This window comes from Aptenodytes patagonicus, chromosome 4, assembly GCF_965638725.1.
Source record: "Aptenodytes patagonicus chromosome 4, bAptPat1.pri.cur, whole genome shotgun sequence".
NCBI classification, from domain to species: domain Eukaryota; kingdom Metazoa; phylum Chordata; class Aves; order Sphenisciformes; family Spheniscidae; genus Aptenodytes; species Aptenodytes patagonicus.
The window spans coordinates 14,432,158-14,450,748 of record NC_134952.1 but is presented as its reverse complement, the minus strand read 5'-3'; positions in this window follow the sequence as shown (position 1 = coordinate 14,450,748).

Genomic DNA, 18,591 nt, shown 5'->3' with positions numbered 1-18,591 from the left:
CTTCTTACACAAGATAAGGTTGATTGGCCACATCTGCCAGCCAGCTGTGTCTGCCGTGTGAGATCACTGAGCAGGAGAGAAGCCACAGCATCATGTTCAAAACAGAATCCCATTCTGAAGCATTCCTCACTGTAGCACATCGCTGAGGCCTCAACTACGTCCTTGCATCTGCTGTGACAGGTATGTCTCCTGGTACATTATCCAGTACATCATTGGCTCATGCACCAGGATAGAAGAAATGTCAGCTCTGAGTAAAATTATTAATTTTGCAAGGCTGAGGCACTAAACTCAGGAATTGGGAAGAACTGCCCAGCTTCTGGTGGATTGCAGCTTACAGTAAAGATGCTGCAACATCTATCTTGAATGGTAGATTGAGGAATAATTTGAAAAGTATAGGAGATTTTGCTGGCATTTAGTGTCACCTAAACCTAATGAAGGCTTTGTAGCTTCTAGATTTTAGGTGTTTGGTGCCCAGGATGGTGTCTAGATTTCATGTACTCAGCATGTAAGCTGCCTGTAAAGCCTCTGGGAGAGTTAGGCACCTCCTACTTTAGTCAACAGACTGGAGAAATGTTCTCTCTGCTGTTAGTTGACTCTGGCTGATACGTGTCACTTCAATCCAGGAGCTGCACAGCCACATAAGCATGGCACAGTGCTTGAACTAATATAGCTTCTAGACAGCATCTGGCTCAAATCCAGTCATCTCACAGAACAGGCAAAGCGAGGTCACATCTGCCTACAGCCAGCTGTGTGGCTTAACCTCCAAATGGATGGTACACTAAAGGAAAATTATGAGGTGAGGGAGAAGGGAGAAAAGGGAGGCATTATTTTCACCCTTCTCTGAAGCGTAAATACTATGCTAAGTATATTAATTTTACTAAGCGTAAAATTCTATGCTTGCATCTATAAAGAAGTGATTAAAGATCCACGTTTCAAAAATCAGTCCTCAGATAAGAGCTTGTTTTGGTTCTAGAAGGCCCAGGCTTCTGTTTTAAAAATGTCGACAAATACAGAAACACAAGTACCCCTCTGTTGATCTCTGCTGCAATCAGCAAAGGATGCAAGATTAATGGGGCTGGAAATCAAGCACAAAAGGAATCCTCACCCTGTAATAATGGTTTGGGCACTCAGCAGGGATTAGAGAAACCTGGGTTCAGTGTTTGATGTTGTATAGTACTTGTATTCCTGGCTGAGTACTCATACTACTAGGCTGCTACACAAGGTGGAGGAGAGGAGAGGTGGGAGTAGAAACCACCTATCCTCATCTCATTTTATTTTAAAATGAAATTATTCTATTGATGTCCGGTTCAGCTGCTGTGAGAATATCTAAGAGATCAGGCCCTGTGTGTGTACAGAACCAGAATTTATAAATCTGACAATCAGTGAATTTGGCAGGATGTCGAAATGCAGCAATAATTTTTTTGGATTACGACTTTATTGTCAGGCATCTCAGTCCTGCTGCTATCCTGATTTAGGTACCTAAGTCCTTTATTGGACCTTTTTTTAATTATTGTCCCGAATTAGTCAAGTGGTAGAAATTAAGTTTTTGACCAATTCATTTGGAAGACTGAGTTCACTGAAGCATTGGTCAAATTTCAAATACTTATGGGATACTTTTCAAATACAATATGGGATACTATGTATCCCATAAAAAGCAACAGAATCTTTTAGGCAATGAACATTAAAAGGAACAAAATTACTTTTATTTTTAGCTGCTTTAGGAATCAGCTATTGAATCATTTGTTTCAGAGGCTTAAAAGAAGGTAAGAGGGAGGTTTTGGGCTTTGTATTTTTTTACACACTATGGGTTGAATTTGTTCTTTATACTAACTGGTGTAAATCAGGAGCTGTTCCAATGAAATCAATAGTTACACAATTGTAAAATTGGTTAGTGATCACAGTCTGGCTGAGTAGACCTATAGCATTAATCAGTTTTAAAGATCTGGTCCCTAAGTACTTAATTTCTAGGAAACAGCACAATGTGACATTACAAGGATCCTATTTAGAGACACACACTCTGCAGATCAAAGCAGGAACTACTGGAAATGCTTTCTGAAGGTATGTGTAACTATAAAATGTTTTGAGTGGCTGCCAGTATTTTGTAATCAGTGTTGTAAAGTTTTGTGATACTCTTGATGTCTGCAGATGTTATGTGGCCCGTGGCACAGAGCTGATGTTCTGAATTACCAATTATATACCTAATGGAGCCCTGAGAACTAACTCCTGCCCTCCTTTGGGTACTGGGGCACTCTTTAAATGCTAGCAAAGAACTGATGCTATAAATAAAACTCTGTCTCCATAGCGACAGGCAGTTCAGTGCTCAGCTTTCAACACTTTAAAAAGGTAATTACTGTCTTTTTTCTTTATATTTTTCTATTCTTGGTTTATAACAGCAGTAATAACCTCCTGAGTTGGGCATTTCCTGGCAATTAATGACTGACAGTGTTAAGAACACTTGGCTTTACCTCAAGCCCTCAAATCCTCCAGCCGGTCATTAACTGCCAGGAAATGCCCTTCCCCATAGTCATTATTGCTTAATTATGTAAACCTGGATTAGAAATTTAATTAGATGACTTTAGCATTCTCTGATTCTCTCCCCCTTTCTTCCCCTGTGTCCCAAGCATCAGTATTTGCCACAGTTGTTAGCTGGCATGGTTGATGTTTGCTCCATAATAGTGCCAGCATAGCAAATGCTACACAGAATCTCTGCGAAACAAGACTGATTCCCTTTTTAGCCCTTGGTTGACAGAATTTATCTGCCTACCTACTTGTAAAGAATATATTAGATTAGGTTGAAAGGAACCCTCAAGTCCTATCTGGTACTGCTTTTAGGTGGTGACCAAGAAGAGTTCCCACAGGGAACTGGATGACTCTCTAGTCTGATGTATGAAGGAAAGCTTGTGATGGAGGGCTCTGAATCTCTGCCTTAGCTTCCAGACGCCATCTGTATCTGCTTCAAGCAACAGTATTCTAGGTATCACTACCTTTTGTCCCATTTCTCTTAAAAGCCCAAGTGGATAACTGCGGTAGGCGAATGCTTAAAAACAGGATTAGTGGCTGTGGCCCGTTTCTAACCAGACAACCCCTGAAGCTGCTTTCACAGATTTGTTTCCTTTACCTGGACATGGGGCCAAAGTTTATCTAAATAACAGCTAATGCAGCATCCAAAGAACGGTGCCAAGTAAAGCTGTTTCTCCCTATTTAACACGCCATTTTGTTTATTGATTGTTCTTAAAGAAGATCTGCTGCATAGCACAGTAACTGTAATACGCAGCCCATCACACAAACAAGTTGACTTCCAGGAAGGCATTACCTCTGTAGCCTCTGTGCCATTGACCCATGTGGATACTTGCAGCACATTATTATCACCATCATCGATGTCTTATCAGTACATTAATAAAATCACCTGTCCATGCCTTCTGATTTTTAGTCCCAGAAGCTCTATTTGGTCCCTAAACAAAAATAGCCACTAACATGTACCATTCTCTTATATTTGAATAAACTAGTAGCCAACCCCTAAAATTCATACTTGTGATTCTGGAAGATCTCCTCCTAAACTGTTTATTTGTTTCTGACTTTTGTGCAGGCTGTATGGCACCATTCAATGACTTAGTGTCTCTGATACTTCATACAACTATAACTACTCACATACTTCATAAAGTACTTCAGTGTTAATTGTTTTAATGTACAAAGGGCATATAATTTGGATCAAAGGGCACTTTCTATGAAGTCTTATGCATTGTAGCACTGGTACAAAATATTACTTCTTGACATATAGGTCATGCTCTAATAAACAGAGAAGCAGCAATAATGTGGACATGAAAAGTAATTATTGTATTACTGAATCATCTCTTTAATTTGAAGTCCTTTTAAAAAAGCACACTATGCCTAACTGCAGCCTCCATCAATCCCCAATAAAAACAAAAGCACAAGTGTCTTCTGAAAGGTCTTTAGTTTTAAGCATTCCGTTCATTTCTACTGTGTATTTTAAAAGAAACAGAACCAAAATTCCCACACAAATGCAAAGCTCCTAAAAATAATGCAAAACAATATTAATTTTTAAAAGTCTTTCCTCTTTTTAAGAGCTTACAATTTTGTAGAAAAATCCATTGAAATCCATATCCATTAGAAAGGTAAACTATGGATGGTAGAGCCAAAGTATTTATATATTACTTTAATTGAGCTATTAAAGTATAATATTTATTTTTCTGTAACGTTATACTAACTGAGGTATGTACATTTGTATCATGTAACTTTTTTGGTGGTAATTAACTAACTAAATAAAGCTGAGGCTAGCCTGTTGTGCAGGTGGAGGAGGCTTTTCCTGCCCGATAACAGAGGTAGACAAGGCAACTGATTTCCACCTGCCTTTTTAAAGGCACGCTAAAAGTGAAAAAGGTGGTATAGGATGGAGTTCCAGTCTGTTACTCACATGCTAGTGGAAAAAATGGGATAGGTACAGAAAGCTGAATGCTTGCTGTTTGTGGTGGTCTTGCTTTTCTTTCTCTTCTCTGCCCACTCCTGCTTTTCTCTGTACCTGCTCTGCACAGCTGTAAGGCTGTGCTCAAGAGGAACCCCATTCATTTCCATAGCATTGCAGGTGCACAAAGCCAGGGGCTCCCAACCCAGCTACTTCTGGAAAAATAATACAGAAAATAAAAGTGGCTTTAAGGCAGCTTTAAAGGAATTCGACTATGATCAAGGTGAATTGGTTCAATCTATATTATTAAGTTAAAATATATGATAGAATTAAAGAAGCATTCCCTCCTTTCCTAAGATAGGGTGAACCGGGGGTTGGAGCCAAAATCTGGACCATGATAGAACCATGCTCACATCTTGGCTCTGCTAGTAACCTGAGGCCTCAGTTTCCCAAATACATAATTACACTTGCTTCCTGTGTAACAGTACTGTTGATATATACTGACAAAAAGCATTAAGTAAACATTGGGGTTTATCATATTGAGCCTTCAAGGGAGTCAGTCCAATCTTTAACACATTATGGACAGTCAGTTATTTTGATGATTCACATCAAGGATTTGAATTTAATTGCAGAAATCTCATCAGCTCAGCAGAAGAAATGAGAAGGCAGAAAAAAAATCACTTAGTTTACACACTGAAAGAGGTAGATCCTCCTCTGTTGAGAAGCTTCATAATCTACAACAGCTGAAGAGCTGACACCTCAGAAATACAAGTTTAAAAAACCCAACTGTTAACTTCATTGCAACAGTGTATATATTGCAATTTGATAGTTTGCTAAAGCATCAACATAAAAATGTTACGTAACACTTCCTCATATTTGCCTTCTATATACTTTATCTTAGTTGTTAAAGAAAACATAAACCCATGTACTTTAAATAGTGTAATTTGTGAAGGTTGAGTGGCTAAAAGTATTCAGTAAACAGAAAGAAACTTAACAGTTAATACGAGCAGGTCATTGCTGAGCATATCAGAGTAGACAGGCAAATTCAATTGCTAATGAGATTGCTAGTCTAATTTGCCACTTCAGAATTTAGAGTGAATAGTAAAGATTAGGAAAAACAGAAAAAGCTCTGAAAAGTATTACAGAAAATGAAGATTTCTTGATGAGTAACATTTACAGAAAGAAGTAATAAATCTTTAGAAATAGTTTTGTTTTCTATGGTGAAAGATTGCTTTTCCTCCTGTTCTCCCAGGACAGGTTTTGAGCTCAATGAAAGCAAAGAGCTGTTGATTTAGCAAGGATTACAAGACTGATCCTCACATTATACAACAGAATTTATCCACCTCAGGAATCATTTCAGACTCTCTTTTTTTGCGAGGCTCGGTGATGAATCAAAAGGCTATTAACTGCTGTAATTTATATAATCTTCTACGTCTCTTGTGTTGCAAAAAACTGCATTCAGCTAAGACTATTTAAGCATTTCTTTGCACAGAGAAGTATTGTCAGCATAACTAATATTGCTTTAGCTGAGTTGATATTGCTCCAGTTAAGTGCATTCATGCTGTTGTGTCGATGTCCACACAGCATTATACTATAATCTTTTCCTTGCAGACAAGGTGTCTGAGCCTTGCTGGTATTGTTTGGAGTTCATTGTGTTGTGGATAGTTTTTATGATATACAGTGAGATACCTCTCGGCGTCTGAAGAAGCAGTGGTTGCAGTGGCCACTTTCTAATCTAAATTCACTTGGAATGTTATTCCGTTTCCAAATTGTTCTTCACTTGCATGGTTGAAATACAGAAGAATACAGTACTTGTCCTTTATGTAACAGGAAAACAAGCTGCTTCATCAGAAGGCTGCAGTGTTCGCGGATAGCCTTATTTCTTGATCAGCTTTTAGATTTTGATAGTTTTGGAGAGAAGATTTACAGCTGGGTAAAATGAAGTAATCCATGATGTGAGACTGTCTTTATGTTGTAATCTAGCTGAAAAATCACAGAGGAGAAGTTTTCCTGTACAAAGGCCCTGCTAGACTTTAAGGGGTAGTGCTGTCACATTTTAAATTTTTGTGCAGTCTTCATTTCTTTGATGTTTGATGTCCTCCACTGACAGGCCCAGATGCAGCCACAATGAATGTGCAGAAGCTATGAAGCCAGGTTTCATAGCTTCTGCATCAAGTAACCTAGAGTACGTGTTCCCCATATGTGGAGCTAACCAGGGAGCAGCAGGGACCTGTGACAGCTTCTTTAGCTTTATTGATAAATTGCTGCCTTATATGCTGCAGAAAAAAAATGGGAAAATATTTTATGGGGTCTTAATATTTTTTTTAAATGGAATAACACTTTGAGAAAATTTTTATTTTCTTTTATTTTCACTAGGTAAGAGTGGAAAGATTTCTGTAGCTTTTTCAGTGTGTTTTTCCTCACGGTTTCATGGACATGTTATTGGGTTTGTAGTTTTAGAGGTTTTTTGAAAACACTTCTAATTCTTGAAAAGCAAGTAACAGATCCATGGACTTTACAGTTTAAGCATCACCTTAAACTGTCACAAAAGATTCGGAAATAATATTGACCTCTGTGTCTCTGAAATAAAAGAAAGCTTCCTATTTGTTGCCCTTCCTTTCAGCATGAAGGAAGTTTTCTGTAAAATGTGAGTCATGTAGAGAATGAATGGTACGTTGCACGAGGCCCATGCATAGGAGCCAAACTCAGTGTGAAAGAGCAGCGTGTAAGCAGGGCTGCATGTTCAGAAAGGCAGGCAGTGAGGGATACGAGTAATGTCATGAATGGTGAAGGAGCGGGAATGAGCCAGCTGATTAAACTGTTAGGAGCCAAACAGTGCCGTGGAGCCTTTGATGAGTGTCAGAGGTCATCTCCATACAGTTCCCCAAGTCCCCAGGACACACAACCTTGCTGACCTAGTCACTAGATCAGACAAGAGCGTTGAGACTTCATCAGCAAACAACAACCTAACAGATTTAGATAACTGACAGACTACTAAGCAAATGCTGTAAAAAGGAGTGAAGGAGAATCAGCTTGTCAAGAAGGAAAAACTGGGGGAGAGAAGGAAAGAAATTGTTCAGAAAATGACTACTTCAGTGTCTAAACAGCAGTACCGGGATGTATGAGAAACTCAGGGTAAACATCATTGACATAAAGGTACCAAAACTCCTGCAAATTGGTGAAGTCTGTATTCATGCTAATTCTTCATCTGCTAAAGAATTTATGGAATTTTAGGTATTTCTTTAGCTGTCTGGGCGGTTTCAGTATTTACATACCATTTTAAAATGAATGAGGTATCAACCTAAAAATATAGTCAGCTGCACTGTAGGCACTCTTCCACCCTTTTATTCTTATTTTGTAGGGCTGGTTTGCTTTGCATTTTGCAGCGTGGTGCAAAAGAGACAAAGTCTACTTCCAAGCAGATGTTGTGCAGAGATACTAGCTTAGATTGCTAAAGCAGTATAGCTGTATTAGTACAGCACTGTGCCAAGCTACTAAGCTCCATCTGTCAGAATGGTTAGTTACTTTGAACCCAAAATAACACTGGTGTGGCTACACTGTTTTTTGGCATGACGCTTATGCATAGCATAAACACTTCTTGGGACTTCAGTAGCCTCGGAGTTTGTGCCTTCCCATGTGTTTGTGCGACAGTCAATGGAATGTTCACCTGTTTGGGCTTGTTCTGATATGACCACAATATTAAATATATCTGATCTCAAAAGCTCGCTATAGTCAAAAAGTGATGGAAAGCAATGACAACTTCTTCTTTGTGTTTTAGGAGCCATCTGATATATTTTACTGAGGTGTACTGTGTATAAATAAAGGTGTCAAGGGCTATGTGAGACATCCTAGGATACTTGAGACATTCACACGAGGCTGGCAGATACGACATGGGACCTGTGTGAGACCCACATCCTTCTGGGAGGGTGACCAAAGGCCAGAAAAGATGCCCTGTGTCATTTCAGGTGATATTAGGAGCCTGTTTTTGGTAACCTAATCACTGGGGCAGGAAGGTTGTCTGTGTTTTCTCTTCAGTATCGTATTGCCAGCACAACTGAGAGTAGAAGATCCACTCAGGTGGCATGAGCTACCTCTCTCTCCCCTGTGAGCTGACATGCTGCAAACCAGATGTGAGCTGGAAGCCATTTAGACAGGTTTGGGTCTTGCTGAAAGGTAACGTAATGTTGAGAAGCAGGACTTATTTCCTTGGGCACAGTACTGAGCTAACGCATCTAAATGGCTTCCAGAGTACAGCTGGCTCACCGGCAAGTCTAGCTGGCAATTGTTTGCACATGGCGATGTGGTCGGACCCTAAGAGGAAAAGATCAGTCTGGGCTCTGCTCCACCTTGTGTGTTGCCATCAGAATTGTTCACTGAGTTCACGTGGCAGATTGTGATCGTGAACGAGCCAGGAGGAACTGGACTTGCAAAAACTCAGCTGGAGTTCGTAAGGGTCAGTAGCAAGAAAGTAGAAATTCTTATGTATCAACCAAGAATGGCTGAAAGAGGTATATGGAAAGAAAATGAATGGGATCCTTTTTACATTTGCTCTTTATAATATAAGACACCATGTAAGAGGAAAATTTGGAAAGTGTTTTGAGTGAGATTAAATTGTACAGATGAGATACAGAAGTTACCCTGCACATTCACCATCACAGATAAAGTAATTCTTCAGAAGCTTATGTGGTGTGTTTAGTTAAACAAATTCCCTTAGAGACATGATTGACTATTTTTAAGCTGAACACTCACAGTAACAATTACCTGCGTTCTCAATGTCCATGAGCCTCAATAAACAGCCCATGGATTTATGTCTTAGTGAGAACCAACCTATTAGTTTCAGCCATAAATCTCATGTGCCTTGTGTGCAAAGTGAATTTTAATAAAAATCATATAAGGAGCCAGACTTGCTAGGCAGGGTTTCAGATGGCTGCCAACATTTGAAAACAATTAATAGAGACCTTTTGGGGGAGGGTAAGTAGAACCATGTCTTTAGCTCCTGTTGAAATACAGTGGACTCAGTGAACTTGCCTGAAGGACAGAATAAAGAGGGTTTTTTCTATAAAAAAAAATAAAAACTGAAATGGAGGCCATCACTTCTAAATAAGGGCAGAAGGAATGGAAAGGGTCATTCCTCTGAGTTTGCAATCTCATCCTCTCCGACACCCTGCTGCCAGGGAAATGGCAATAAGTATCTTAAAATTAAGCAGCAAAATAAAATAAATATACATCTGTGCACCCTGGTCTGAAAATAGATTCTGGCCCCTAATGAACAGAGGTAGCATATGTGTTCTGTTTCAAAACCCTCTCCTCCAGTGCTCCTTGTGCATTCCCTGTCTGAGCGTACAGAACGTGTCGTGTCGAACAGAGTCCAAGAGACAAAGCTAGGAGTCACTGCTCATTTTTATTCTGCTGACCATATTAGTTTTATAAGCAAATAGTTCAGGCATAGAAAAATAAATATGAAAAGTTCAAAGAGAAAAGGTTAGGTCCTGAGCTTCAGATGCTTTGTACTGTCTCCGCGGTCCTGAGGGCGGAAAGGTTGCTCTGAAGGGGAGGCCAGGGATTTCTGTAACATGCAAGGAGCCTCCCAGGGTCTTGGTGTTGTGTCTGCCCAGTCCATACAGGACTAGTTCAGCTGGTGTAAATTAACCCAGCTCACAGGCTATAATATACTGCTATAATATACTGAGGAATGGATGTCTTATCACCAGGCTGGTAAAGGGCCTCGGGATTGAAAGGTACCGTTTATACCAAGTTTAACCAAACACAGCTGAGGGCAGGTCCACTTCATGTCTAATACCAATAAATATGTAGGGCTGGTCCAGGTAGGGAACTCTGGCAGTGATAAGGGGATAGCTACACTCTACCTGACTGCTTTTAAGAAACACATGACATATGTTTTGAGTTACTGAAATGGCATGTGCCAGTACGTATGTATCTGTGCTGCTACTCACATACGTTTAAATCTAGGCTGGGATGGTTATAATTAAATTAATATTGTAATTGCAGATGGAGTCAATCTCTTCCCTTTGGAAGTTCTTGATGGAAGAAAGTGATTGGCACTGGTTTTATGGGCAATTTTCTTAAGCAGTCAAGGTGTGGATCCCGTTACCCACTGCTGTGCCTATATACATATCACACTGAAAACACTGAAGCTTGAGTAAATGATTTGGGAGTAAAATGCTTGAATCTAAACAGGTTGAATTTGAGCCAGCTACACAATGTCCAAACATGAAGAGCTAAGTCCAGCTAGCATGTCACTCTGGCTGTAGGTATTGTTGGTCAACCAAAAAGTGCCTTGAGTTTAGATAGTGCCACTCAGAATATAGGAAGAAGGATCAAGCTGTTTTCTTCTGTGATACTTTCCTATTCTTTTAGGAGTGTGATAAGGTATTTGGTTAACTTAGATATTTTCACATAGTTGCAATGAAGATGTCTTCACATCTTAAAGCCGTTTGAGGATTAATTTGACATATATAGAAAACCTGCACTCCTCCTTGGTGAGGAAGTGCTAAATACTAGTTTCTGCCTTCAGATATGAGTACTCCGAGCTGATTTTAGTTACTACTGGCCTGGTTTATGTAATTAAGCTCAAACTGGACTGCAGTACTGCATATTGGTGGACCTGAGGAAGACAGTGGTCAAAATGCACTGAGAAAGCTTGAGGAACACAGTTGAGAATTGAATCCTATTTGTGCCCCAGTCCAGGGTTTGCTTAGTATTGTAACATATACTTTAAGACTATTAAAAGCTTGATCAAAAAAAACAGGAGGTGTCTTTCCATCTACTTCTGTGGTCTTTTGGACTTGGGAATCTTTTGCTATCTTGCAGTAAATGCTCAGGTATAAGCTGTAGTTTCAACCTTCCTTTTCTTGCCTCTGGAGATCCTACGGAGACTGCTCAAATTACCCAAGAGTGTTGTGATAGTATATTGTTTTCTTGGACTTAACTTTGTGTAATTACACACAGGTAATCCTGGTTTATTTCTGTTATCCTTTAATTGAGCTATAAGATTTTTTTAAGCTTAAAAAATGCCACAGGCTTTTTAAGGGCTTTAAATTAAAATGCAACAAACCAGAAAAGAACCCTCCCCAGTTAATGTTATTGACTGATAATCTGCCAAATTTAATTGTAAAATAAGTGTGGGTTTTTTAATTACAAAATCCCAAAGAGATCCTTCAAAACAACTATATGGATTTTATTTTATTTTTTTTATTTTCAACTGCCCTGGAGTGCTGTGTCTCTATTTTCTCACTCTCAGCCTGAGGTATGGTTTTATGACTAAAGTATCAAAACCCTGCAAATAGAGGTTCATAACAGAAATCCTGATAGATCTTTAGCTGCATGGGTGGGCGCAGCTTTAACAATTGCATCTTTAAAAGTCTTATTCACCCCATCACTGCTGTAACAGTGGCACCTGTTAGCAGTGCTGCTGCAGTTTCTCACTGTTTCCATTATAAATCTCTCTTTTCATGAGTTCATTTCTTGGCTAATAAAAGTTTCCTCACAGCTGAAACTTGGCTGAAAGCAACTTTGCCTGGGAACAATTATTATTAATATTTTTTAATATAGATTTCCTTTTTAAAATCTTTCTGTTACTTTTAAATTAAAAGAGAGAGAGGTTTACAGGGTTCAGATGCCTACCCCATGTATATACGACCAGGTCCGGTTGCCCTATTTACAGTTAGATGCCAGCTAGAAATTAGGGGATCTGATTGTCCTGTGGGTGACATGGCACAAAACTAACTGAACTGCTGTCAGTTGAAGAAAGGGGTGATGACAAATTGCAAACTGCGCAGAAGGTCTGTTGCTCCTGTCTACTTGGGTGACACTGGTTCCTAGCAAGAGTGCAAAGAGTGCAGACCTTAGGCCAGGGTTTTTGGAAATAAGTATATCCAGGAATTTAAGGTTAAGTAAAGGAAGAGCACAGTGGCAATAGGTTCTCCCTCTCAGGACTGAGTTGTGCACACTAAGTTCTAGAAGAGAGTAACTTAAAGCAGCCTAAAGAGTGTAACCTTTGCATGTGATGCCCACCAGGTGCACCCGTGCTTTCACTGAATGGGTGATATCAAGTAGGGCCAAAGACAAAGTGTGTCCTGCCTTCTTATCACACATTACTCAGGGTTTGCTGATCTGTTTTTCCCTTGCTGTTCCCACGTATCCTTATCAGACGCTGAGTTTCCAGCAGCCCTCTTCTCCCAGCAGTGCACTGATTTCCTCTCCTCCCCCTGCTACCCAGCACCGGGCGAATGCAGCCCGGCTCCCCGGCTGCCCAGCTGTGCGTGCCAGTGATAAAGCTTCTGCGTCCAGCATGTCTCATACCCTTGTTGAAGGAAGGTGTGCTCTCTTCCCCTTCCAAAAAGCTGGGCAGGAGGAGGTTGTCATATTCAATTGATGACTGATGTAGAGTGTGTATTTGGGAAAACAGTATCTCCTCCCTCTGTCCCATGTAATTCTGAGCTAGAGCATATACATGGTGCTGAACTATTTAGCTATATTGATGAGCTCTTCATTCCAGACAGGAACTGATACGTAAATTAGAAGATTCCTACAAATCCACAAGGGCAGGATCCTCACCAAGGAATTTTGGACAATCATACTTTGCTGAAATTAGAAAATAATCCAAATTTGAACTGGGGTATGTGAAGAAAATCTCTAACATTGCCTTCTCATTATATACAGGATTTGGGTAGTAAACAGGCCTTGAGAGGATGTGGGTGAATTTTATCTTCTTCGAACAAGACAAGCATAATCTATTTTTTTTAATTAAAAAGAAACCAAGTATCAAATGACTGAAGATCAAAGCAGCAGCCGTGCACTTTTGCACCAGTGGGTGTAACCATTTTGTATATAGTATCTCAGGTTATACATTTCCTGGTACGTAGCTACCAGGCATGCCTTTGGCTCTGCCCCATCCTTCCCTGGCACAGGTACATTGTCAGAAGCAGCAGTAGCTCTCGCTGGGCAGGAGCAGGGGTGGGCATTCGGGTGCTCGGGCAGGGGGTGTGAAGCAGCTCACACACATACCGTACGCACACTGTGGCCAGGGGTCCCCGGTCTGCCAGTGGGCATCCTAACCGCTGGCCGGAGAGCTGCTGTCCATTTCTCTCTGTGGTTGGTTTATACCACACGGAGTATGTGGGGCTAAATCACTCACATGAGAGGTGGAGTACTGATTTCAGATCCCTTCCAGCCCTCATTAAGGGTGGATATTTGAAACGAGGTCTCAGACCCAAAGCATAAGTTAGCTCTCCCTGCCCGACTGGAGTTATCCTACTTGCTGTTTAAGAAAGAGAGGGTGAATAACTCTCTTACAAGGCAATGAGGATGCTTTTCCAGGAACTAGGATACCCAGTGTCTCCTCAGATGTCAGGTTAAGTACATACTCTAACACAATGTAGCATCCTGGGCTGCAGGATTCTGTGCATCTGGGCAAGGAGAGGTCTTAGAGCACACAAGAAATCAAATTCCCTCACATCCGAACTACAGACCTACAGCACCCCGACTTTCTCCTCAGTGGTGGTGTGAAACTTGCCCACTGTTCCTTTGCTTTTCTTGCTCACTCCTGAAATGCTGCGCATTGAGTGCAGCCATTTAGCAAAGAAGGAAACTCAGTTTTCCAGTTTTTCATACTGGCAAGGAAGAAGGTAGGTGCCACTTGAGTTTTTCATCCCATCTTCTTTCCCATCCTCCTTCCCCCTCCCCATTCACTGTAAACTGAAAAAAAAAACCCAAGCAAACACTGCTCCAGCAGTCTGGCCTCAGCTCCAATGTGCCCTTTCAAATAAGCTGCTTCTCCGCCTTGGTTTCCCCATTGCTAAAATGATTATGCGCATCATAGGAGAAATTGTAGTCTACATCCAGAGGAATTTGCTGATTTTTGCTAGCTGGTGTCCTGGTCCCAACATGTGTGAAATGTAAATCCCGTATGACAGTTTTCTTGAAGGAAGAGGGCTGAATCCTACAATGCTGCCTAGAAGAAGGATCAGCATTTTATAAAATCTTTACCAAATGGAGTCCTCTTCCTCTTACCCAGACACCTCTCCTGTTCCAGCATTATGGACATGGACTTCCTCAGACATGCCTCTAATTTACAGCTCAGTCTGGGGAAGAAGAGAGATCAGGCCCAGAGACTTCAGATTATGTTATTTTTAACCACGAACAATTAGATGTTATGCAGTTAACTAACAACAGGGTGGAAAAAAAAACTAAGAGGAATTGTAAATATATCCTAATAATTGTATTGCAGCATAGGATTTATAATTACTAAATGTGTGATAACTGCTTCCTAAATGCCCATGCTCTTTAAACAACCTAATTTATAATTTAAAAAGCTGACAACTCTTAAAGTGTTTTATTTTATCTTGTCTGAAATAATTGAAGAGTAAGTTATTGAAAACCTTTATTTTTCATTAGCCTTAAATTCAGCTACAATTAATGTGCCCAATTTTATTATAAACTGCACAAATTAAACAATAAAGAGCTGTCTAATGAGAAATTAATTATGAGGAACAGAAGAGGAGCTGGGCTGGATAAAAGCAATAAGTTATGGCCTATGGCAGGATGTGTCAGGTTTTAAAGGAGACAAAGGGCTTTTTCCTCAATGTGTGCCAGTGCTGATAGGGCTCATCACAGATCAGTAGATCCAGAAGCCATAACAGCACGGTAATTGAAACTGCCAAAATCAATAGTGCTGACAACCTTAATTAAATTAAATATGTCTCTGATGAGCTCAAACAGCATGGCAGCGGACCACTTGACCCTTTCTCGGAGCCCCGCTTGATAGAGTGCAGCATGCAGCATGATGGATTTCACCCCCGAGGACTGCTGGAGCCCTCGTGCTACTGTAGAAAATTGCTCCAAGAGCGATGGTCTCCCCAGCGCAACTGTAGCTTTGACTCCAAAGTGCAGCCCGGAGTTTGTTGCCTGCTCCAGCTTTTGCTTTGCCTGGAAGGCGCGGGGGCTACTTTGCTGAGCGCAGCCCGGAGAACTTTGTCATCGTGTCAGCTTTCCGCCCTCCTCCCAGCAAAAATAACAGTTTTGTTTGCTAAACAGGCAAACGACTTCCATCACAGCTGGCTGGCTGAGAAGCAATTCTGACTGTCTTTTTATTACAAGCAGCGTAGCCGGGAGATCCACTTGGAATTGGGTCTAATTCAGGCTGGGTTTTCAGGATTTGTCTTTTTAAAATAAAAAGAGATTGGGCTGAGACACCCTAGAATTATCTGAAAGATCGTCATGGGATTGTAAGAGGGAAAAAATGAGCCACAAATGGACAGGAGACAAAGAAAAATTTTTGTCGCTTAAACCACAGGGCTGGAATCTCAGTTCAGCTGTACAGTCAGCAGTTGTTTTTCTCGCTAGGAAATTGCATGAGTAAATATTTTTGCAGAATGCTGTTCTCTTGACCATGTAGTGCTGACTTCCTAAACAACATGAAATAATTGCACCTCTAAGTTTTCAAAATGTTTATGTCAGCCTTAACAAACTGTTCCTTCATTATAAGCCTGTCAAAGATCAGAGGCTTAGATTATTGAAGTAGATTCCTTTCAAATGCTGAAGTTGTTGCTGTGACAACTGGGGGAGAGAAGAGATTGTTGGAGGTGGACAAACTGTGGGTTTTCCATACCAAAAGGGTTTAAATAATCCGCCTCCCTGTTTAGAAAAATACCTCAATCGCAGGAGACACCCTCCAGCTAAGCACAGAGGTCTCAGAAAGGTAAAACATAACATTGCATCTAAAAACCTATGGGTTTAAATCATGCTGTTGAGCTTCATATATATATAAATTAGGCTAATCTTAAAGAAATGTGATCCAGATACTGTAATTCTGTTCCATGTATAACATTTTATGAAAGACACTTATTCAATATATTTTGGAGCATTGCTATTCTGCTAGGAGCTCAGGCAGAAATTTATGATACTGGAAAAATTATACAAAAGATGATGTCCTTGAATCACGAGCAGGCCCTCCCTCACAGTGCGGTTTATGGCATTGCTAATTTAAATATGGTTCTGTGTCAGGCAAACTGTTTTATAGCAGCCTCCTTAATCCAGCCTAGAAAACTTTGTAATCCAGTGCATAAGAAAGCAGTTTGCAGGGGGTGGGAGGAGAGTTTGTGTTTGGATTTTGGAAATGTCTCAGCCCAACTTTTCCTTTTTTTCCTTTTCCTTTTCCTTTTTCTTTTCCTTCTTTTCCTTCTTCCCCTTCTCCTTCCCATTCTGATTCCCCCTCCCCTTCCCCTTCCTTTCCCCTTTCCTTTTCTTTGAGTTAAACTAAAAATAAAAATAACCTTTTTATGCTCTAAGTGCTGTGTATTGTTTTCATTATTATTAGTGGAGAGCTATAACACTGTAGGGGTCAGATAGATGCCAAACTCCCCATAAAAATCTGTAGGGGCTGGTGCAACGTCTGCCTTTGAAAACTACCTGCCTTTTAGTGACAGCGTCAAATAATAACAAATTATTAGTAAAATAATATTAGTAAAAAAATATTAGTAACAGTGTCAGCAGTAACCGATGCCTTTACCCTCACTTCTCCTCAAAGGCAGGATGAAGAGCCTTTTTGCCTCTGATGGTGCTGTTAACATTGCTACTCGGCAACTAAGCACCACACAGCCTCGCTCACTAGGAAGAAAATTAACTCTATCCCAGCCAAAAACAGGACGGTTATGAAGGGAGAAAAAAGCTTCTAGAGCAAAAGGGACATCCAGGGGGTGAAATGGAGCAGAAACTTCTCAGATACAGCGCGAGAGCTGTGACTGCAGCTCTAGAACAGCAGAGTGGAAAACAGACATTTTTCAGTGGCCTGACAGCTGAGGGGGCTGCTCACCCTCGGCAGAGAGCCAGCGTTAAGCCCAAAAGCCGTTGAAGCACAGATCCTGCTTGGGTGTCTCCTTCACCTTCCATGGCAGTGTTGGTTTTTTGGCCAACTGACTGGTTATCCGCTTGCTGCCTGAAGCACATACTGCTGGCCTCATCCGATCCTTTAGGGCTCTCACCATTCTCTGTCTTCTCCTTGTTTAACTTTCTTTTTACCACCCTTTTCTCATTGCATCCGTGCCCTCATTGCAATAGATGCTTTTGCCCCACCGTACTGCATGGTGGGTGTAAGGTAGCTGGCCCCTTTGCTAAAGAGGGTGCTGGTGGGATGCACGCAGGCAGTGGAGTGAGGGGGAGCAAATGCAGCCAGCACAACCCCTCATCTTCCCAGTGTTACCGGTGCTGGAAGCCAGTAGAGTTTCGTTGCCTGAAAAACAATTTACCAGGGCAGGACACTTGGGATACACTGCTTTTGGCACACCGACACAATGCACGGGAGGAGGGTGAGGAGCTGCGCTCACCGGTGGCTTTTACCTGAGCCCTTCTGCAAGGGGACAGGTTCTCTGAAGCTTGGTGGAAAGAGCTGAAGGAGTGTGTCCCGTGACCCAACACGATGCGTCCCCATTGCACTGGACCACCCCATGTCGCTGAGTGATATCGGCCGCCCCTTCCCTTGGATGCGGTGAGAAGCCCAGTCCGTTGGACAAAATGAGAGTATTTTAAGCAGGGAGAGGAGGCTGCTGGATATTTCTGGAAGGACTTGTGAAGTTAGCGAAAGTCTCAATGCTCAGATCAGAGAACAGTGTCAATTTTGCATTTTTCTGGAAGGTCTGAGCTGACAAAACAGGAATTTAAAAGCTTCATCCTTGAGGTTTTGTGCTTCTCGTTTCTCCTGACCAATACATCTGTAGCAAGCCAAGCATTCAAAGCTCACTCTTGTTGGGAAAACAGTTTAGAATAAGTGATTCTTAATCTGCTTATTCAAGATAGAGGTACGCTCTGGAGCCAAACTTTTCTGAATGTTCTGTTATTTTTGGCCAACCATACTGTATCTCCCTAATCTTAAAGAACCCAAAGTATTTACTTGTTGCCAAAGAAACACTTTATGTTTAGGAGAGATCTGATTAGCTACAGGCACCTTCATCATTCAGTTTTCAACCCTCTGTTCTGTCCCATGGCAGCTGACCTCCAAGTGACCATGGAGGGTGGCCCTTGCCACTGAGATTGGAATACATAAACCACCTAATTGAAAGCAAAAAAGTAGAGCAGCATTAAGGTTTTGAATTGAATCGAATCTCAGTTTGCGTATTCTACTAATAATTTAGCCTTTATGTCCTGTATTGTTCTCT